The following is a 24,447-nucleotide window of genomic DNA, read 5'->3' as shown; positions in this document are numbered from 1 at the left end:
GATTTGGAATAGTGTTGCCAGTATATACAATATATGTACAAATACTTCATTTTAATAAGTATTTCCCAAAAGCTCTTTGGCAATTGCTATGTTCTCATCTGATTTTTCCCCCTTTTTAATCTCTGCTATCTGATGAATCTATAGTTATCTCATTGTATTTAAACTTGTTTTTCTCAAATATAATAACCTTCCATCTTTATTTATAAAATTATTAGCTATTTAAACTGTTTTTTCCTCTTTTGTGGCAGCTAGAGACAACAAATATATGTAATATGCGAATCTTCAACTTAGTAAATAATACCTGTTTACTAAAACAGTATCATCTATTTACAGTCTCACAACAATGTATGAATGGCCCACTTGTTCCATATCTTACTAACATTCTCCCCCATTTTCTGCCCAATATTTGGCAAACAGTTCTCTCTGGCAACACATGAAACACATACCCACACACACACACGCATACACACACACACACTCACACATATGCTCTGGTTACCCACATATCCACAGAGCAATGGGATACAGCAATTCTAAAATACCTGCAAATTTATTACTGTGTGTGTGTGTGTGTGTGTGTGTGTGTGTGTGTGTGTGTTTGTTTGCATGTGAGAGAGGGAAAAGGGGCGAGAGTTATTAGTATGTGTCATCTTCAGGATTCTGTTGGATTCAGGGAAGGATGTCAGAAACTCATGGTAGTTTTCTATATCTTTAAGGAAAAACTCAAATATTATCTTTTAATCTTTTAATTCTACAAATATTAAATACTCTCACTCCCTCATCAAGATGATGACTTCTCCACCTAAATATGATACAGTTTAAAATACCCTTCCTTCAAATTTATCCTTTCTGAAACCAAATAGGATCACTTTCACATAAGCTCAAAGTACTTTTTAATATTTACTGAAATGTATATACAAATATACGTATGACAAACTTGATGGCTTGCTTCAACTTTCTTGTTTATATTTTCTAATTTACATACCCCAAAACATATATTACCTTCAAATAATATGTTTGGAAATTTGTGAAACAATGAGAATTGCCTTATGCAAAACTAGTTTCTAGAAGCTAATTTTGTAGATTCGAGTATGCCAGAGAGGAACACCTTGGAGGCAACTTGACTAATAATTTTGAACTGATAGTTTCTTTGCCTGACTTAGGATGTGCACTTTGTTCTTATTTGTAGCCTCTCCACATTCATTTGCATTAGCAGCCTTGATTCCAGTGGTTGTTATGGCTACTTATGATTCTTAGCAGTGCAGGCTCTGCAGGGTCATCCACCAACAGGTCTGGATGCTTCTTCCAGTGGCATAAAGTTTCACTATAGCATGACAGTTCACAGAATATGACCCTGCTATGTTTGTTCTTAATAAAGCAGCAGGACTCTATTTCATTGCTAGGAATCAGTGTTATGTTTATTTGTAATGATTCATTTAAATTATTCATTAATGCAAGAGAAGCTAATAAGTTATTTTTATCATATGTTTTTACTACAGATAATTTTTGTGATTTAGAAAATATTTTTAGTATATCCTTCTATAAAGTTTTCTAAGACTGCCTACCAATAAGGAAATAATTTTAAACATATTACTTTAAAGAAAATATTATTGAACTAAAATTTTAATGCAATAAATTATAAAATTATACTAGGGCCTGGTGCAAGAAATTTGTATATGAGGGGGGGCTGCATCCTCTCCAATCTGGAACCCCACAGGGATCGGGCCGAAACCAGCAGTCGGACATCCCTCTCACCATCAGGCTCCTAACTGTTTGCCAGCCTGCCAGCCTGATGGCCCCTACCTTGCCCCCCCTACTGGCCTGATAGATTCTAACTTGCTCCCCTGCTGGCCTGATCAACCCTAACTTGTCCCCCGGCTGACCTGATTGCCCCTAACTGCCTCTGCCTCAGCCCCCAGTCTGGCCTGCCACTGAGGGAGGCGACCTGGAAGATCAGGAGAAGGCACTGCCAGCCTGAGCCTTGGTCCTTCCCAGCCGCCCACACCTGCCTGAGCCTCAACCCTTGCAGCCGCTGCAGCTTTGTCTGGAAGGATGTCCGGAAGACAACCACTCTAATTAGCATATTACCTTTTATTAGTATAGACTTGGGGACCATTACAACCACGCAGAACTTAAAGGAAACACATGGCAATGGCCGGTTTGGCTTAATGGAGAGAGCATCGGCCTGTGGACTGAAGGGTCCCAGGTTTGATTCTGGTCAGGGGCACATGCCTGGGTTGCGGGCTCAATCCCCAGTAGGGGGCCTGTGGGAGGCAGCTGATCAGTTATTCTTATCATTGATGTTTCTCTCTCTCTCTCCCTCTCCCTTTCTCTCTGAAATCAATAAATATATATATATATATATATATATATATATATATATATATATATATATATATGAAAACACATGATCTTCACTTTGGGCTTTGTCATTTTACGATATCCTTTGTGCAGTATTTTAACTTCCCTCAACTTTCCTTTACCCACCCTTAAGATGCAATCTATTTTGGGGAAGATGATCAGGAAAGTGATTCTAGTGGGTAAAGGTTTTTTTTTGGAGAGGATGGGGTCATGAAAATATTTAAAAATTGAGCATGGTGATGGTTGTACCACTCTGAATTTACTTAAAAAACCAGTTCATTGTACACTTTAGGTGACATGTACAGTATAGGAATTATATCTCAACAAAGCTGTTCTTTTATTTCTTTTTAAATAAAGACCAGTCTTATAATCAATTGCAGATGTTTTCAGAGGCCCCCCAAGATTTACTTACCGCGTCCCAAACCACAGCTGTGACCCCCAGTTGCCTCCAGTCCTGGTGGATGTGGATGGTGTGGTTTGCAAAAAAGAAGGTGGCAAGAGGCTTGTGGAATTTCTGCAGCCCCATCCCCCTGGTGTCCTCATAGGACACCAGGACCATTTCCACTGTGCCAGCTCTCTGCTTCTTTTAACCTGTTGGGCAAAAGAATCCTGCATGCTCTGGCCAGAAAGTGCATTCTCTCTTAGGTGGCCCGAATGCTTTTTTTAAGGTCGTTTTATAGATTCAAAAGAATAAACGGAGATGTGGAAAGCTTTTGTCGAAATCCTTTTACATGGTTCTTCCATTCTCATGGGAAGTGAGATGTGGCTCTGAATTCATCCCAAAGGGTGTCTTTGGGCAAAAGCACCCAGAACGGCACAACCCCTGCAGGATGCTCTACATACTTCGCTGTCAGAACTCAGGGGGAATTGAGGGTGAGCGAGGCAGCGGTGCCAGCACAGGACCCGGGAGAAGGTAGCGCTTTCTACACTGCCCAGGCCACGTGGACTGCAGCTGTACCCGCCCAGGTGGGCAGGGTGTTTCTGCTGTTTTGTTTTGGTCTGGCCTCCACCCTGTCAGCCACGGACCCGTGCCTGCACTGACACTGTGAATGGTTCGATTGTCCTACTTTTTGGTGGAAAGTAGATGCACTCCCACCTCCCAGAGACTGGCAGTTAGACTCTGGCGACTTCTGAGTCCTTTGTGGGGAGAGCGCAGCCCTAGGTCCAGAACAGACTCGGGTGTCCTTGGCTAGGAGACCTCTCCGGGCTAGGGGCCATTGGAGTTTTGAAGGCCAGCCACGCCCCTGATCCAGGTGGGGGTCCCCTCAAGGTGACTGGTCGTTTGGTCGTTTTGTTCATGACGCCTCTTGGCCTTTTATTATTAGGATAACTAATTTGATGTTAAGAAATTACTTTGAAATTTTTTTTATACATGTGCTAAAGATATGTTTTTTCCACATTGGAAATTTTTTTTGAAATTTTTATCACAGGTATATGTATAAGTCCAAATTCATCAAAATGTATATATAAAATATATGCAACTTTTGTATATTAAGTCCCATTAATGTTGCAAAAAACAAGCCACTATTTTGACAAAGGTTAGATGGTCCATCATTTAAAATTCTAAGTTATGGATCATTTGATCCTTTTGGGGTATTGGTAGTAGAATGACTATATTATTTTCCTGTAACTACTATAATATATTACCATAAACTGTGTAGCTTTAAACAACAGCACTGTATTCTCTGACAGATCTCAATGACAGAAGTCTGAAATCAAGGTCTTGGCATGGTCACAATTCCTCTAGAGGTTCTAGGGGAGAATAATTTATTCTCCTCTTCCAGCTACTGGTGATTGTCAGCATTATTTGCATTGTAGCTGGACCACTCCAATCTCTGCCTCTGTGTTCACATTGCTGCCTCTTTTTGTGTCTATCAAATATCCTTCTGCCCCACTCTTATAAGAACACTGTATTCAATTTAGGGCCCACCCAGACAATCCAAGATAAACTTTCTATTTCAAGTTCCTTAACTTAATGATCTCTGCAAAGAACCTTATTCTAAATACAGTCGTGTTTAGTTTTAATGATGGGTAGTCTAGAAGAAGAAACTCCATTTGGATATGGGGATGAAGATCACCAGTAAAAGAAGGAAGACTGGGAGCATTATCAACAATAAAAGGATCTTGAAAAGTATTTTATTCATCAAACTGCAATTCTCCATTTTGCTGGCATAGCAATTCAGGAAGGCATCTTGGAAAAGGAGCCAGGTAATTCATGTCTTATTGCTCCTGCAGTACACTGGCAGTGTGTGCTTACTGATATGCTTGAAGGCCCTGGGATTCACTGTGCCAGATCACAAAAGGTTTCATTTTGTAGCCTGCAACAAACATTGACTCCAAGAAAGTCTGTTATCCTGTTCTTAAAAGCTTGAAACCTGGCATTGGCTTGGCTTCCTTATAAATGAAAGTCCTTTAGCCATCCATTTCTAGAATAGGGATGTTTCATCCCAACTGAATATTTACTCTGGTAAATAATTTTCCTCCACTATCAGCATCTCTAGTTTCCCAAAATTTGTCACCTGTCCTTACATCAGTACTCGCAAACTCACCACTCACTTTCATATTATGTAATGAATAACAATTATTGAATCATTTAAACCACCCAGAGCTAACATTAAATTCAACAACACAGTAAGTTCCAACCATTTCTTTTGATATTGCAAGCAAAGTTTTTGCTTTGGCCTTGATTGGCATGGTGCTGAGAAAGAGACACTTCTCTGTGTGGTCTTCACTCCAGGTCACTAGAAGTTTCTTGTCTGATAAGGATCTTTCTTGAATTTCTCTTAGTCATGTTGTCTTCACTAAAGTTTGGCTTTCCATTACTTTGTTCTTGTTCTTGAAGGTCACAGTTATTGTGGAATGGGACATGCTTGACTGGTGAGCAATAATCATAACTGATTTTCCAACTTTGTAGTTCTTAATCATTTTTAATTTTGTTTTGGTCAATAACTTGACATGGTCTCTCACTGGCAACATTAACAGTAGATTTTGCATGCTTAGGAGCCATAATGAGCAAAACAACATGAGATTAAATCAAGCAAAAGAGAAAGTGATGTAATCAAGAGACTGGTAAACAGGAGATGTATGAGGTTGCTATGAGAGTAGCATAGCATACTGTTTTAAGAAAACTTTTTTTTTTATTAGTAGAAAGAGTACACTTTAAAATAATGATAAAAATATAGTATAGTGAATACATAAACCAGTAAAATATTTTATTATCATTAATAAAACAAGTATTATGTACTGCACATAATTGTATGTGCTATACTATCTATAATAATCTAAATATATAAAGAGGTAATATGCTAATTGGTCCTACGGTTGTCTCAGTCACGACCGGTCAACAGGCTGTGCGTGCACAGGAGCTGGTGGGCAGGGATGGGGGCAGGGACTTCTGCCCCCAGTGTAGATGCTCGGGCCTGCCCAGTGCTAATGTCACACTGCCTTGGAGGCAGAGGCTGCTCCCAATGGAGGCACGTGTAGGCAGGAGCTGGAGGGTGGGGACACAGACAGGGGGCCGTGCCCAAGCCGCAGGTTGGGATGAGGGAACCGGGCATGTGTCCTTGACTGAAATCAATCCTGGGACCCTTCAATCCGCAGGCCAATGCTCTATCCACTGAGCCAAACCAGCTAGGGCTTCTGAATAATATTTAGTCAAACATTCATTGAGTAAGAAAATAAATAATAGAAACCCCCTTCAGACCATTTGTTTTCTATGAAATAAGACAAAAAAATGTGGGAGAAAAACAGAGAAAAATAAAGAGAGGAAAGAAAATGGAGGTGATTAAACATACAGCTGAATCACAAAATGGCTAAAGCTGAGAAAAAAAAAAAGTATTATTTCATTTCAGAATCCATCTGTCTACAGCAGTGATGTCTGGTTAAGTGAGACTAGGCTTTAAAATGGACCCTTTCTCTTCAGGTTTTGACTAAGTGAGACCAACCTGCAGAAAGTTCAAAGTAGACATTGAAAAATGGATTGAATGGTTATAGGTCAGTCTTTCACACAAAATATATAAAAGTATAGGCCATTAGACTACCTTTGAAAACCATTCTTGAGAAGGACTTCTCTGGAGAGAACCATTGGCAGTCTGCTGTAAATCCCAAACCCAAGTAGTAACTGGAAGGGAATGTTTCCCCCTTACCATAAATCAAAGGAGAAAAGGATTGTGAAATCCACATTGTGAAGGGCTAGTAAGGGTCTTCAGAACAAACAAGGTAAGAAACAGCAGAAAACAGTATCTACGTCAATGTTTAAGAAATGTAAAGGGAAAAATTAACTGTACTTTGAGAGTTACCTGTGCTCAGAGAGTGGAATAAGGTTGTACAAGTTCTATATCTAACAGGCCCCCTAGGAGGGGAAGACCTGAAAACAGACTTTCACATGCTGGGGCTAAGAAGGCTCATAGAAATTTAGTCATTCTAGTGATAATTTAAGATACTTAAGGGAATGGACACTGCACGAGTGAAGGTGGGATATTGGTGTCTTCAACAATGCACAGAAATGCCCAAATGAGAAAGAATTAAACATTCCAAAGTTCAAAGAGGAGAGATCAGAGATCACTACAATGTTATCAGTCTAGCATAGATTTGTTCCAAAATTTCTTCTTTTGACTCCAACTATTCCAACTTTGGAAACTTCAGAAATGAAGGTGATTCACTGGAAAAGGAGAAACAGAAATAGGAAAGATAACAGGCCACTACGTAGGAGCCAAACACACACCATTTTACCTGGAAAAGTCTGGAGAGGAAGGATTGGGGAGAGGCTTTAACTATAAATCAATCTTAGAGTTTTGATTATAATAAAAATAAATGACATTCTACTTACTAGATTGAACATGATTTATCATCTGTATTAATTTACCATTGCTGCCATTACAAATTACCACATATTTAGTGGCTTAATATAACAAAAATATTATTTTACAATTCTATAGGTTAGTGGTTCAACACAGGTCTCACAGGGTTTAAATCAAGGTGTTGGGCAGGGTTGTGTCTTTCTGAAAGCTTCAGGGAAATCTATTTCCTTGTCTTTTCCAGCTTCTAGACACCACACACATTCTTTGACTCATTGCCCCCGTCCTTCCTCTCAAGAGTCAGCAATTTTGCATATTTCTGACCATTTTTCAGTCATATTACCCTCTGACCACAGCCAGGAATAGTCTCCTACTTTTAAGAACCCATGTAATTACATTGGATTTACCTAGGTAATCTGGGATAATTTCCATATCTCAAGATCCTTAATCCAATCATATTTACCATGCAAGTTAACATGTTAATAGGTTCCCAGAGTAGGATTGGGTTCTTTCAGTGGGCCATGACTCAGTCTATCATATCCTCTGAGAGAGAAAAATCTCTGTGGGGCAAATCTGTCCTTGAGAGAATTTGAAGGGCACTGTGAGACATAATGCATTATAAATAAATGCCGTAAGTATAGTTTTGGCAATGCATAAGATAATTATAAGTCAAAGCTTTGTACAAAACTAATTTATTCGTATTATCATTCTGTATGCGATTTAAAAAACTTGATACTAGAATAAAAGTGAACATGGTAAGTATTCTGATGGATTTAAGTTGGGAGAGCTGGAAGCTTCAGAGATTCCGAAATCCAAATGGAGCATGGATAGACATGCCAATTAACAGAAAACCTGGGTTGGTGCACTGAGGAAGGGAGCTTGCACAGAACACAAAGGAAAACACAAATCAAGACCAGAAGGAAGATATTAGAAGCAGAAGTATGGGTCAATGGGTCAAGTTTGCTGAGAGATAAAAGTTTCAGGAAACAACAACTGGTCACAGGAATAAACTAGATAAACAAGCTAGGAAGAAGTTGGGAACAAGACATTATCCCTGAATGGCTTCTAAGAATTTCTAAAAGTTATTTCAATGTGTGGCCACCCTAAAGTTTTCCTTTGTATATACAGGTGCTGGCACAAACAGTGAATGAGGAGGGCTCCGCTCAACTCACCTTTATTCTGTAGCATTAAAAATGTGTACTCTCATTGGATGTCATTCAACCAACAAGCCAAATAGGTTACTAAGGATAATATGTTTATTCAAATTATGCCAGATCTATATGCTAAATACTTTAAATTTATCAAATAATGTGCAATATAAGATAAGAAATTGCATAGTTTACTATGGTATTTGTTTAACATAATGTTGGCATTTGCCATCAGAATAAAGAGAAGCTCCACACTAAATCAACATCTGGATTTATACGAATACCCTAACTTTACACTTTATAATAAAGATTTCCTTTCCTTCCTTAAATTCCTAAAATAAGACCAGAAATAGCATTGAGAGCTACTTTCCTCTATATTCACAGCTATTTTAGCACCATCACAAGGCAATATACATTGGCCCATGACAGGAAGAATATCTCCCCTTTCTCTTTCAAAATGACAATAAAAAATTGATGGGTTCTCACTATTTTTGTTCACTGACATTGGCTAATAATTAACACTGCAGGAAAAATTAAATTTTAATTTGAATGTCATTGTAAAAAACCAGGATCTGTCTCAGCATGATGAAATATCATAAAGGTTTAAGTTCTTTTGGTAAGGTGGCCACCTGTTCAATGGTAAAAATGTACACAGTCTCTCCAGCTTCACATATTTTATAGTGATATATTGTTTCATAGTCATTATGTTAACATGGCTTAGAACAGTCCCTCTTTAAGAGGTCTGCTGAACACATATAGTCACCTCTGGGCTGTAATTAAGACTCAACATACAAAACAACCCCAGACAGAACATACCACAATTAACTGAATGCCCCATATTAAACTTTTGAAAAAGCACCCCCATGTTTATTGCAGCATCTATCTATAGCTAATAAAAGCATAATATGCAAATTAACCACCACTCCGCTACACCCACAAGCCACGCCCACAAACCAATCAGGAGCAAGTATGTAAATTAGCCCAACCAAGATGACTGCGGCCACAGAGAGAACAGGAGAGAGGCTTGGGTTTCTCCAGCGATGGAGGAAGCCAAGCTTTCGGCACACCCTGGCTGGCCCAGCCCAGGCTACCAAGTTTCAATTATAGGAGATACATAAATCCCAACAGAAATGGCTGCCGCCACAAAGTGAGCAGAAGGCTTGGCTCTGCTCCAGGCTACAAAGTTTCAATTGTAGAAGATAAATATACCCCAGATACCAGGGCCTCCGCTTGGGTCACCAGGGGGCATGGCCGGCCTGCAAACCACCACAGGCCCCTAGCCCAGGCCGCCCCACGCCCCAAGGGAACCCCCACCCTGATCTAGGACACCCTTCAGGGCAAACCAGCTGGCCCCACCCATGCACCAGGCCTCTAGCCTATCTAATAAAAGAATAATATGCAGATTGACCATCACTCCAACACACAAGATGGTTTCCCCTATGTGGTCAAAGATCCTGCCCCCATGTGGACACAGATGGCCACCACAAGATGGCCAGCAGGGGAGGGCAGTTGTGGGTGATCAGGCCAGCAGGGGAGGGCAGTTGGGAGGGACCAGGCCTGCAAGGGAGGGAGTTGGGGGCAATCAAGCCTGCTGGGGAGGGCAGTTAGGAGTGACCCGACTGGCAGAGGAGGGAAGTTGGGGGTGACTGGGTCTGCAGGGAAGGGCAGTTGGGGGGACCCAGGCCTGCAGGAGAGAACAGTGGGAGTGACCAGACCTGCAGGGGAGGGCAGTTAGGGGTGATCAGGCCCGCAGGGGAGGGAAGTTATGGGTGACCAGGCCTGCTGGGCAAGGCAGTTAGGGGGGACCCAGGCCTGCAGGGGAGGGCAGTTAGGGGGGGACCCAGGCCTGCAGGGGAGGGCAGTTAGGGGCAAGCAGGCTGGCAGGGGAGCAGTTAGGCATCAATCAGTCTGGTAGGGTAGTGGTTAGGGATTGATCAGGCTGGCAGGCAGAAGCGGTTAGGGGCAATCAGGAAGGCAGGCAGGCGAGCAGTTGGGAGCCAGCAGTCCTGGATTGTGAGAGGGATGTCCGACTGCCCGTTTAGGCCCGATCCCACCAGGACATTCCTCATGGGGTCCCAGATTGGAGAGGGTGCAAGCTGGGCTGAAGGACACCCTCCACTCCCCCATGCACGAATTTCATGCACTGGACCTCTAGTTATTTATAGGCAAGATTTGAAAGAAGTCCAAGTGTCCATCAGTAGATGAGTGGATTAAAAAGTTGTGGTACATGTACACAATGGAATACTATTTGACTGTAAAAAAGAAGGAAGTCCTACCCTTTGCAACAGCATGGATGGACCTGGGAAATATTATGCTAAGTGAAATAAACCAGTCAGAGAAAGACAGGAACCATATGGTTTTTTACTCATATGTGGAATCTAATAAACAAAATGAATTAACCTGCAAAATAGAGACAGACTCATATACAGAGAACAGGTTGACAGCTGAGGTGGGGGTGGATGTATTGAGCAAAAAACAAAAAGAAACAACAACTCATGGATAGAGACAATAGGGTGGTAATTGCTGGGGAGAAGGGATTGGAGGAGGGAGAGGAGGGTATAGGAGGACAAAAAGTGATATACAGAGGAGACTTTACTGGTGTGGTGAACACACAATACAGTATATAGGTGATATGTTGTAGAATTGTACACCTGAAACTGTATTTTAAAAAACAGACTTCAAAAAATTGTTATTTTATAGAGTGTGATCCATGTTACGAAATGCTGAGTAGAGTTTGATGATGAGACAGGTGAGAATTTCCTAGAATTAGGGAAAGGATGATAGAAGGACACAGAAGTACAAGTTGCTATGAGATCACCTATGCAGGGTAAATTTCCCAAGCCAAAAAGTGATGGAAACTTTTAAGAAATAGTAATTATATATACAAGTATAATAATAATAATCCTATATAATAAAGAGGTAATATGCAAATTGACCATCACTCCAACACACAAGATGGCTGTCCCCATGTGTTCAAAGATGGCCACAACAATATGGCTGGCAGGATAGGGCAGTTGTGGGCAATCAGGCCAGCAGGGGAGGGCAGTTGGGAGGGACCAGGCCTTCAAGGGAAGGCAGTTGGGGTGACCAGGCCAGCAGGGGAGGACAGTTGGGGCAATTGGGCCAGCAGGGGAGCAGTTAGGCATCAATCAGGCTTGCAGGGGAGTGGTTAGGAGGTGATCAGGCTGGCAGGCAGAAGCGGTTAGGGGCAATCAGGAAGGCAGGCAGGTGAGCAGTTGGGAGCCAGCAGTCCTGGATTGTGAGAGGGATGTCCGACTGCCTGTTTAGGCCCGACCCCAAAAGATGTACATAATGCCTAACTGCAGTTTCAGCTTCTCCCAGAATTGGAACCTTAACCAGACAGTCTGAAATTTCCAGGTTAGCACCAGTGAGGTAATGTACTTGATAGACCCCTGACTTCCCCCAGTGGAAGGTGTCCTTGCCTTAAACAATCCACTCTTTACTAAGTAACCTCCTTTGCCTTTAAAAGCCTTTTCTTTTCTACAGCTTTTCAGAGCTCTTTTCTGATTGCTACATGGAATGCTTCCCAATTCATGAATCATTGAATAAACCAATTAGATATTCAAATTTACTCAGTTAAATTTGTTTTTTAACAGTAATAAAGATTGCAACAGCTAAAATTGCTTAAGCACATACTCTTTTTTGTAAATGTATTTTATTGATATTTTACAGAGGGGAAGGGAGAAGGATAGTTAGAAACATCAATGAGAGAGAAACATTGATCAGCTGCCTCCTGCACACCTCCCACTGGGGATGTGCCCCCAATCAAGGTACGTGCCCTTGACCGGAATCAAACCTGGGACCCCTCAGTCCACAGGCCGACGCTCTATCCACTGAGCCAAACCGGTTTCAGCAGCACATACTCTTTATGAAGTGATTATGTATGTCCTTTGTAGGTATAAAAGAAAAAAATATTCTGACACTGTTAATAATAGTAAGGCAAACTTTATTCAGGGAGACTATTATAATGGAGTTTCGTAGTACAGGAGAGAGATTGAACTCACATCTGAATACAATAAGGACAAGTGGAGATTTATAGCCAAGAGATAGTAAGTAGTAGGGGAGTCAGTGCACACAAAATTACTAGGAGGAGACATTAAGGGTAAAGAGTTTCTGACTAAACCAACTTGATAGAATTTGTGCTGTATGCAGGAAGGATACGGTAATAAAATATTAAAGGTGGAGCACAAGGAACTTGATCACATCTCAAGAGTGGGGGATTTTCACTACATTGACAGAGGAGGATTCTTGCTATAATTGGACTAAAATGGTTTAGGATAGAGCCCAAGGGCACCACTGAGTCAAATGAGGTCTCAGAGGAGCTTGACTAAAGTTTGGTCAAAGGAGAGTCTTTATCACAGGTATTACCCATTGAAGCCTCATACTGCATAAGGTGAGCATTAGTAATGAACATCATGCTTTTACTGATAAGGGAACCAGGGAAGATACAGATAAAGTCCATTTAAGATCACCTATCAAATAAGTGGCATAGCCAGGTCTCAAGTCCGAACTATATCTCCAAAGCCTATGCTCTAAACCAGGGGTCCTCAAACTACAGCCCGCGGGCCACATGCGGCCTCCCGAGGACATTTATCCAACCCGCCGCGTGCCGCTGCCTGACCTGCTTAGCAGCCGACTGGTCCCGGGCCAGCAGTGCGCATAGGAATTTGTTCATAGTGTTTTTTTTTAAACTACAGTCCGGCCCTCCAATGGTCTGAGGGACAGTGAACTGGACCCCTGTTTAAAAAGTTTGAGGACCCCTGCTCTAAACCTTCTAATCCACAGATATTTTCCCAATAAAGGGATGCCAAGTACAAATCCATGGGAATAGGAGAGGAATGTGTCACTTGCCACATTGCACAATTTTTAGGGTAAATCTGAGATTCATTTCCATATATATGTGTACACATACATGTATACACATATATATCTGTAGTCATCAAATTATATAAATGTAATTTTATTATAACTTTTAAAAATTACTTACTATCTTTATAAAACTTAACTTAAAAATTACAAAGTATTTATTCCATAAATATACTTTACATTTAATAGCCATTTTACTATAACCTATATATATAAAAGGCTAGGCAACCATCCAACCATCCGATTAGTAGCTATTATGTGCAATGACCACCAGGGCAGACACTCAACACAGGAGCTGCCAAGCTGCGGTGACTTGGCAGCAGCGGTTCTTGGGTGAAGAGGGAGGGAGCCTGATTCCAGGGTGTGTCACCCAGAGAGGAGGAAGCCTGATTCCAGGGTGTGTCACCCAAGAACCACCCTCTCGCAATCCAGGACCCCTGGAGGGATGTCAGAGAGACAGTTTCGGCCTGATCTCTCCAGGCCAGGCCAAGGGACTCCACCTGACAGAGGGACCCCACTCACTCCCCAGATGCCCTTTGAGCTACTGTGCCACCCCAGGTGTGGCCAGCCAGGGAGGGACCACAGGAGCTTGGCTCCAGGGCATGTCCAGCCCATCTCACCCAGTCCCTCCAAGTCCCACCCTGCTGGCCACCTTCTAATTAATTTCCTTTCAATGTGCAGGAATCCATGCACAAGGGCACTAGTTTGACAATAAAAGTGTTTCCAAATTTCCATTTCATAATATTTCAGACTTTATATCATTCACCTTTTAAAATATTATGCCTCAAGTTTAGGTTATTTCCTACGATTAGGTTAAAATAAAAATCTCTGTGTCATATTTGCCCTATAGCTTTAAAGAAATGTTTGTAAAATTTACATTTTCTTTTATAGTAAATGGCAAGGCCCATTTATTTGACTACTATATTTTTAACCATCATAATTACCTTTAAGTATTTGATTTAAATGGCAAAATATTACATATTTATTGTTGATTTTTATTTATTCTAGTTGGCATTGGAACATGTGTCTGCATTTCTATTTCCTATTTTACTAATCTCTATTCCTTTTCCTGTGAACTGTTAGTATTTTCGCCCATTTTGAAACTGAGATCTTGTTTTATGTTCACATTTACTGAGAGTGTACTGTGTTCTAGGCACTTTGTATATAATAACATTGTTTCTATCTATGAAAGAGAATTCAACATGAATAAAAGATGAGTACTGGGATTGGTGAGAGCCAAGAGAAAGGCATCTATCCTACCTCTTAAAGACCTCCGGAGAAAAAAAAGTGATTCTTATACTGCTTGGAGAAAGACTGGAACTCAGTTATGAGTTGAGGTTGTTTTTTGTACTTAATTTAGGTAATAGCATGTTTAAAATCTCAGAAGAGCAGGAGTACGGTGATTCCAAATAGTTGTATACGGTGGAAGCATAGTGGAAGTGTAGCCATAGACTGTGATGATGAGGATCTGGAGAAAAGCAGAGACCATTTCATGAAAGGCTGACTATCCTACCTGCAACTGCTCATACCCATGCTTATCTAAGCCATTTTCATTCTATTCCTGTTTTAAATGTTGCAGTTATTTAAAATACTTTCTCAGTGTATTTTCTTTTGTTTATAATGTGTTGAGCAAATATACATTTTCTTCTTTGTAATCAAAACTGTCCACCTTTTTCTCTACCATTTATATTCTTTTTCTATATTAGTTCAACATACTTTTAAAAAGTAAATGCATAAGACCATCCTGTAATAATTATACTTATTTATATCTTAATTAACTCATCATATTTGATAAGAAATTCATTTACAAGGTAAACTATATATTTGATGCATAGAATAGCAATGATTGTATTTATTTTAGTAATTATATGTGACCATATCTAGAATAGTAATTTCAAGAAATATCCATTGTTGTCAGTAGTATCTCACTAATATTCCTGAAGCTATTGAAAATGCAATTTTCACAGGTGGTTTAGAAACCACACATAAACTGAAAGGTCTCTGTGTTAGAATTATGGCCCAGTTGGTGTTATAGCCAGCCTCTCCACAAGCTGAACCAGCTGCATTATGTGGGAGTCTGGAGGGATTCCACAGCATAGGGCCATTTAAAGCTGTTTATGCTGCCACCAATCCTCATTATAATAAATGTACCTGATGGTACAATACTTTCATCTAGATCCAAGTTATCTTAGACACAAAGCATAAAAAATAATTGGTAGGTCATTTTAGACAATCATCCTCTTACATTATTTGCTCTTAGAGATTATTCTAATACTTACCAGGGAATTTCAAAAGCATATTTCTAAATCTAAATGCTGTGAAGCACAAAAATACAGGTACTTTCTTTTAAGTGAAAATACTTTTTCTAGAAAACCCCTATACTTTCAATTAAATCATTCAGAAGTACAGTTTTATTCATTTTTAACACTTATTAGTGGCATCCGGCGCCACTACGTTAGAACAGGTAGATGATGTTCTTATTTATGACCATCCTTGTTTTTAACACTTTGATTTTAGAATACAAACAGAAAGGAAATGGAAAAACACCTTTATTGACTATCACCACCTCTAATAATAATGTTGAGTGTTTTTGACTCTATTTTAAGCATTTTATGTCATAGAAACTCCAAGAAATATATGGCATTACTATTTTCACTTTATATAAGATGGGGATATTATATAACTGTTCTAAAAACTAGGTTTCTAACAGTCAGAATAAGGACTCAAATCCAGGCCCTTGATTCTTAACTCTTATAATACATGAAAGAAAAACATGTTAGGTATGTTACACACAAAGTTATTTAGTTCTTACAACAATAGCATAAAATAACTAGTTATTCTGTCTGACAAATGAAGCAACTGAGACTTGGAATGATTTATTAACATGGTAGGTTGAGCAGAAATCGTTGATTGCAGAGCAGGACCCACTCTAGCTTGACTCTAATGGCCTGTACCACCCAATGCTCAACTCTCCTAAAGAACGCTGCTCACTGCAAGAACTATTGTAATTATTACAGCTAAAAGTAATAAATTGAAAGGATGCTGAAGCCATTAAATCCTAATTTTATCTACTTGTTTTATTATTGAACTCATAAAGCTTTTAATAGTACAACAATAATCAAGTTCACCATTGTGCCTTAGTTCTTTGTCACTTTTTAGTTTTTTCTTTAACATCAGTGATTGTTAGGGACATATAGTCATTAAAAAAACAAGCAGGAGAACTAATAGTTTGAATAATTTGAAAATGATAATTAATAGAAAATAAGAATTTACCATTGCATGAACTCTGACCTGTTTGAAATCAATATGAATTTTATTCTGTTAAATATATAGAGTTAGAAATCATTATATAAATCCCCAGTTCTAAGAGCATTTTTATCTCTTAATAGGGGCCTGGTGCATGAAATTCGTGCACAGAGTGGGGATTCCCTCAACTCAGCCTGCACCCTCTCCAATTGGGGACCCCTTGTGGGATGTCCAACTGCCATTTTAGGCCCTAGATGTCCCTCTCGCAATCTGGGACTGCTAGTTCCTAACTGCTCACCTGCCTGCATGCCTGATTGCCCCTAACTGCCTCTGCCTGCCAGCCTGATCGCCCCTAACTGCCCTCCCCTCTTGGCCTGGTTGCCCCCAACTGCCCTCCCCTGCCGGCATGATCTCACCCCCAACGACACGCCCCCTTCAGGCCTGATGTCACCCCCAACTGCCCTTCTCTGCTGGCCAATTTGGTTCTGATTGGTTGGTTCCTATGCCAGAGTCAAAAGCTCCACCTCCTAGGCAGCCATTGGCTCCCTACAGCACCCAGATTTGGTTCTGATTGGTCGGTTTCAATGCCAGTCAGCATCAAAAGCTCCACCTCCTAGGCAGCCATTGGCTCCCCACAGCACCCAGATTTGGTTCTGATTGGTCAGTGTCTATGCCAGTCAGCATCAGAACCTCCACCTCCTAGGTAGCCATTGTTTCTTCACAGCACCCAGATTTGCTTCTGATTGGTTGGTTTTTATGCCAGTCAGTGTCAAAAGCTCCACCTCCTAGGAAGCCATTGGCTTCCCACAGCACCAAGATTTGGTTCTGATTGGTTGGTTCCTAGCCAGTCAGTGTCAAAAGCTCCACCTCCTAGGCAGCCATTGGTTCCCCACAGCACCCACCTTTGGTTCTGATTGATCAGTTCCTATGCCAGTCAGCATCTCCAGGCCTATCTCTGGGCCTGATCAAAGAGGCGGGGCTTAAAAGCAGCCCCTGTGGAGGCCTGGCTGCTGGCGAAGATCAGAAAGAAAGAGGGAGAGAAAGAGAGAGGTAAGTACACTGATCAACAGATTCCACTGAGGCTGCAGATCAGACTCTGACTCACTTTCTGGGTCTCAGCCACCTGGGCAGTCAGTGCTGGGTCACCAGGCGGCAGCTGGGCAACCCAGCACTGTCTTCTGGATGGTCATCGTTTGATTGTGAGCTGTTGTTACAATCCTGGGCTTTTATTATTAAGATTACTGTATTAAAAATTTGATCTCTGATTTTGGATACACATCCAGATCATGGGTACTTCTACTACTTTTTTTTTTTTTTTTGATATTTTACAGAGAGGAAGGGAGAGGGACAGACAGAGAGTTAGAAACATCGATGAGAGAGAAACATCGATCAGCTGCCTCCTGCACAACCCCCACTGGGGATTTGCCTGCAACCAAGGTACATGCCCTTGACCGGAATCGAACCTGGGACCTTTCAGTCTGCAGGCTGACGCTCTATCCACTGAGCCAAACCGGTTTCGGCTCTACTACTTCTTTTTTTAAAAGCAACCACCTACACATAATATTAAATTGATAACAAGTTAATTAATCCTTAATAACTGTAGTTACACTATATCATTGCCTGAATTTTATTATCCGATAAATAATGGGTGTCACATTTTTTACCTGTACCAAGCTGGTACTAAATACTGCTAAAGGTTTTATTGGAAATTCAGAGCTAAAAGCCTTCACAGGGTTTTCTTTTCACACTCTATTAATTAAAAAAAAATGCTGCCTACTTACTTATTCAATTGAGATAAAAATATAGATTAGATTAAATGTTTCAGTAAATTTTTGGTTATTTCCAGATAATTTATCACTAGTAAGGCAATAACCCACAAAACATCTTAATATCTTAGAATCAGAGGTTCTAGTCAAACTCATTTAAAGATGCCCATTGTTGATACTTGGGCTAACTTCTTCATGAAATTAAGATGTGCAATAATTTTCAAAACACCAATGTCTCAAATAAATAAAATATTAAATATATAACTTTTAAAATCAACAAGCATACAGAATATTTCTAAATATTTGAGTTTGTATCATCAAGCAAACATTCCTATTTTAAAATATAAAAACAAAAGGTAATGTCTCAGTCTTTAGAAGTAGAATGATGGTTTCTTAATATCAATAAATATCAAGTAAGAATTCAAATGTATCTACTTACTTCATAAATTCATTTTGACTATTGGTTTGTTGGAAATTTTATCCAATGAGGCTCTTAGTCTCTTAAGTCTCTTCTAATGTGCAGGTGTCCCCAACTCTTTTTTTTCTAGAAATTTCTGTGGTAAAGAAGGCAGGACAGCCCTAACTGGTTTGGCTCAGTGGATAGAGTGTCAGCCTGCGTATTGAAGGGTCTCAGGTTCGATTCTGGTCAAGGGTATGTACCTTGGTTGCAGGCACATCCCCAGTAGGAGGTGTGCAGGAGGCAGCTGATCGATGTTTCTCTCTCATTGATGTTTCTAACTCTCTATCCCTCTTTCTTCTTCTCTGTAAAAAATCAATAAAATATATTTTTTTTAAAAAAAGAAGGCAGGACATCTGTTGAATAATATTCTCCACATACTGTATTCTGCTAATTGCTTCCACATGGTGTGGCTTACCATGGTCTTCTGTCTCCTTTGTTTCTTTTAAAATTTTTTAACAGAAGGCTTGATCAGATTCACAGTTGAATTTTTGGCATAACTAATTCAAAGGTAACGGTGTGTACTTACTTCTATTGTGCCACATCCGATTTTATATCTGTTTGTCTCACTCCTGGTATTTTTAAGATTGATCTGTGGCTTCAGGTGTTGTCATCCCAAGTCATAGAATAATTACAGTCTGTTACCTCACTTGGAGAGGTTGACTGTGGACAGATACTGACAAACTCCAGGTGTTGCTTGAATTGGATGGTAATGGACCCAGAGACTGCAATCTTCACACATTGTGCACGGGATGATAACACAAGAAGAAATCACAATCTCAGATGTTTTACAGTCCCGGGTACCTCTGATTTTTAAAAATTCTTTACATCTACCTATTCTAAAAGTTATTCACTTCACAGATAATTTGTTTCAGTCATAGATCATTTTTATTGCTGATGTTCATCTTTTTATATCAAAATATTCTTTAGTCCTGATAAGTTATTCATGTGTGTATGTATGTGTATTAATTGGGGATCTCCAGAGAAATGGAACCAAAATGATACCTATAGAGTTAGATTTATTACATTGGCTTGGCTCGTGTGATTATTGAGGCTGAGAAGATCCATAATCTTCTCCCACACACATTTTCAGTATTGTCTTTATGCTTAAATTTAGTTAAAAAGTGTTTATTAGTCCAACATATATTTAATAAATACCTCCTAAATTACAAAACCTCTTTAGCCTGAGGATGGATAGTGAAAATCTCCTTCCCTAAAAAAAAACTTATTTTTCATTCATTTGTGTATTTTTCTATTTCCTAAATGTCTCATTCACTGTAATAGTGATTCGGGTTGTTTTCCTGAGCAGGATGCAAGGGTGATTTCTTTCCTGGGTCCCTGTGCACATGGATTTGAAGAATGAAGCCATGGACAAAAAGGTCGTAGATGAAAATGGTGAAAATTTATTGGAAGCAAATACAAACTCCCACATAGAAAGGGGGCCCCAAGAGAGTAATCCACTAAGACCCTTTTTATAAGGTTTATAAAGGCTGAAGTTCTTTGCCTCTTCATGCTCCTTTCTAATTGGACCCCTTCCCCACTTTAGGACCATATGCTCTTCTAACTGGTCACTCTTTTTGCAGACTATCAGCTTCAAAGTCCAAACCCCATGTGGTGCCCCCCTCCCTTATCTTGTAACAGTTCTTCATCTCATGTGAAAATCTGTTTTTCTCTTTCTGCCATTTGCTGACATTTCTCTGTCCTCTGTGAAAGTTGGTTTCCTTTCCCCCCCCCATACTCTGTAACTCTTCTTTATCTTCTGTGAATGTATGCCTTCCTCTCCCCTTATCCTCTGTTACCTTTTCATTCTCTGTGAATGTATGCCTTCTGGTGGCTCCAAGCCTTCACCTATGCATTCCCCCGCCATGGACCTTCTTTATTCCTAAAACTCCCTAAACCTGCCTATTTTATCCCTAAAATATCTTTCAATAGCATTCATATGTTTTACATTTATAAGCAATCCTATCTAATAAAAGAGTAATATGCAAATTAACCATCACTCCACTACACCCACAAGCCACACCCACAAGCCACGCCTACCAACCAATCAGGAGCGAATATGCAAATAAACCCAACCAAGATGGCTACGGCCACAGAGAGCAGGAGGGAGGCTTGGGTTTCCCAGCAGTGGAGGAAGCCAAGCTTTCTGCCTGCCCTTGCCGGCCCAGGCCTTGCTCCAGGCTACAAAGTTTCAATTATAGAAGATACATAAATCCCAACAGAAATGACTGCCACCACAGAGCGAGCAGAAGGCTTGGCTCTGCTCTGGGCTACAAAGTTTCAATTGTAGAAGATAAATAAACCCCAGATCTCAGGGCCTCCGCTTGGGTCGCCAAGGGGCATGGCCGGCCTGCAAACCACCACAGGCCCCTCGCCCAGGCCGCCCCATGCCCCAAGGGAACCCCCACCCTGATCCAGGACACCCTTCAGGGCAAACCAGCTGGCCCCCACCCATGCACAAGGCCTCTATCCTATCTAATAAAAGAGTAATATGCAGATTGACCATCACTCCAACACACAAGATGGCTGTCCCTATGTGGTCAAAGATCCTGCCCCCATGTGGACACAAAATGGCCACTACAAGATGGCCAGCAGGGGAGGGAAGTTGGGGGTGATCAAGCCCGCAGAGGAGGGGAGTTGAGGGTGACCAGGCCTGCAGGGGAGAGCAGTTAGGGGTGACCAGGCCTGCAGGGGAGGGCAATTGGGGGGGACCCAGGCCTGCAGGGGAGGGCAGTTGGGGGGGACCCAGGCCTGCAGGGGAGAGCAGTTGGGGGGAATCAGGCCTGCAGGGGAGGGCAGTTAGGGGTGACCAGGCCTGCAGGAGAGGGCATTTAGGGGAAAACAAGCTGACAAGGGAGCAGTTAGGCATCAATCAGGCTGGCAGGGGAGTGGTTAGTGGGTGATCAGGCTGGCAGGCAGAATAGGTTAGGGGTAATCAGGAAGGAAGGCAGGCAAACAGTTGGGAGCCCAGCAGTCCTGGATTTTGAGAGGGATGTCTGACTGCCCGTTTAGGCCCGATCCCAGTGGGCCTAAACGGGCAGTCAGACATCCCTCGAGGTGTCCCAGATTGGAGAGGGTGCAGGCTGGGCTGAGGGACAACCCCCCACCCTGTGCACGAATTTTGTGTACCGGGCCTCTAGTTAATATATAAACAAACCAAGGTACATGCCCTTGACCGGAATCGAACCTGGGACCCTTCAGTCCGCAGGCCGACGCTACATCCACCGAGCCAAACTGGTCAGGGCAACACAGTAACTTTTTTAAAGTGGCATATATTTGTCAATTATTAATGTATAAAATAAGTATTTGATAATAATATTAAAATTCACTCTGAAAATAAAATAATTACTTTGTTCTGTGATTTATTTGAAAAGGTAAAGATCATAAATTTCTTTGAGATTGCTTAAAAACCCTATATAATAAAAACATAGTATGTAAATTGTCCCCTCGACTGGGAGGTCATCCAGGAGTTCGACCATGGGGTGGGACAGGCAGGCGGAAGGGAGGGACGTCCTGGCCCTCAGCTGGCAGTCGCTAGGGACCTTATTAATGCATGAATTCTGTGCACTGGTCCTCTAGTGTGAATATAAGAAGAGTGATGAATTGCCTTATTTTTATTGTTATCTCTGGAAGATGTTAATGCAAAGGGGCTCTATAATAAATCTAAACTAAATAACCTCAGAGGGTGATTTGATCATAAAATTCCTAACTGGGCAGGTCAAGGTGAGTAGTCAGCCCCAGGCTTTCTAAGAAGGTTTATATTTGCCTGAAGCAAGTCCTATCCACTGTTCTTATGCATCTAGATTATATACCTCAGTAATCCTCTTTTTCAGACCTCTTGGAGGCAGAGGCATAACCACCCTCTGGGGAGCACATAATCTTGTTAACTATCATGTAAACTTCCTTACTTCCTAACTTAATTACAAATGTATACAAGAAACCACCGCAAAACTGACATTCTCTGGAGCATTTTCTCAGTCTGTTGATATCTTGCTTCCAGGCATGTCTTCTGTTTAACTCAGATAAGCTCCACTGTACTCTTATAAATATTGTCTGTAGTTTGGACATCCCCGCATTGACAAATGAGATTAAAAACTTAAAACAACGTAAGTTATGTTGTTACCCTAGTAACTGAATAAAATTGACTGAAAAAGAAAATGTAATTGTTGACCCTGCCCCAAATCTGAATCTACATGAAGGCTGACTCCACTCTAGGTATCATCATAACCATGCTTTAAGGTGAGAAGCAAAATGAATACAAAAATATCACTGATTGATTAACTTGAAAAAGAACCACTTGTGTTTTACTATGCTTTTTCATAACTGAGGAGGTTGGCTAGCAAACCATATGCTTCACGCCGTACTATTGAAATGTAAGACCAAGTGACCTGATCTTAAGACAATGTAAAATAAAAGCATTATTCTGAACACATTTCTTAATTTCACCTTGTGTCATATCTAACCTTAACAGTAGTCAGAAGGAACACATGTTTCTTCCCAAATTGTGTATGTAATTAACATTTATTGGAAGGTAACATATAAAATTTTGCATGTGTCACATCAAATATAACTAATGATTATTGAGTATTTAAAATTGTTTGTGCCACTGCTGTGATACTCTTAGACTAACGATCATGAGTCAGTTTATTATTGATACAGTAACTCAATCATACTTTAGTTTTCAAGTGCAATACTTTTCCATGGACTGCTTCCATAGATTTCTCAGTAAGAAAAAAAAATTACATGAAATATATACACTATATGACTCACATAGCCTAAATGATAATGGTTATGACAAAATTTATCAGTCAAACCTTGAACCGAGGCAAAGCTTTGCACATTGCTCTTTAAAAAAATTGATTTTTATGTTAAAAAATAAAAAATAAAATAAAAACCAACAAAATGTAATTTTAAGTCCCACTATTGGTATGTCATTGGAAAAGACAATAAGTCTGGGACCAGAGAACAAAGAAGGCTCAGGGTACAGAGAGAAAAGAGAAAAGAATTATCAAAGTCAAAGAGAGAAACAGAATGGGGATGTGGAGTGGGAAGGAAGAGGAGAGGAGAAAAAAAGAAAGAGATGGAAGAAGAGACAGATAAAGAGAGAGAACATTCTTTGGAATAAAGTTGGATTGATGTCTAGCATCCCAAGTGTTTAAACAAATATATAAATGTTTCATGGAATCCAAGATGGTTGCAGAGTAGGTGGGAACTGCATTCAATTTTTCCCAGGACTGAACTGGAATTATCACTAAATTATAGAAAAATCATCTTGAATAACTTGAAGACTAGCTGAAGGTAGGAAAGGCAGAGACCCATGGGTGAAGGCTGATTTTCTGGAGGGGTATCTCAGCTGTGGGGGCTTCACCCTGAGAAGTGTGGGGCCTAAATCCCTAGCTGGCTGTACATTCCAGAGCACCAGAGCTGAAATGTGCCACATAACATCTAGCTGTGAAAATCAGTGGGGTTTCTGTCCATCAAGGAGAGTTGCTATGTCCATTAGAGAAACAGTCACCCTCTGAAATGCCTTATGACCCTGTGATTCCATTTCTGGCAATATATCTAAGGAAACCTGAAACATTAATTTAAAAGAATATATGCATCCCTATGTTCATTGCAGTGTTATCCATGTATAAAAAAAGCTATAATACATTTACACAATGGACTACAACTAATCTGTAAAAAAAGAAGGACATCTTACCATTTGTGATTAGCATGGTTGGACTTGGAGAGCATTATGCCAAGTGAAATATGCCAGACAGGTAAAAACCAGTACCATATGATTT

The sequence above is a fragment of the Plecotus auritus genome, assembly GCF_963455305.1.
Source record: "Plecotus auritus genome assembly, chromosome: 3".
In the NCBI taxonomy this organism is placed as follows: Eukaryota; Metazoa; Chordata; class Mammalia; order Chiroptera; family Vespertilionidae; genus Plecotus; species Plecotus auritus.
This window is presented reverse-complemented; position numbering follows the sequence as displayed.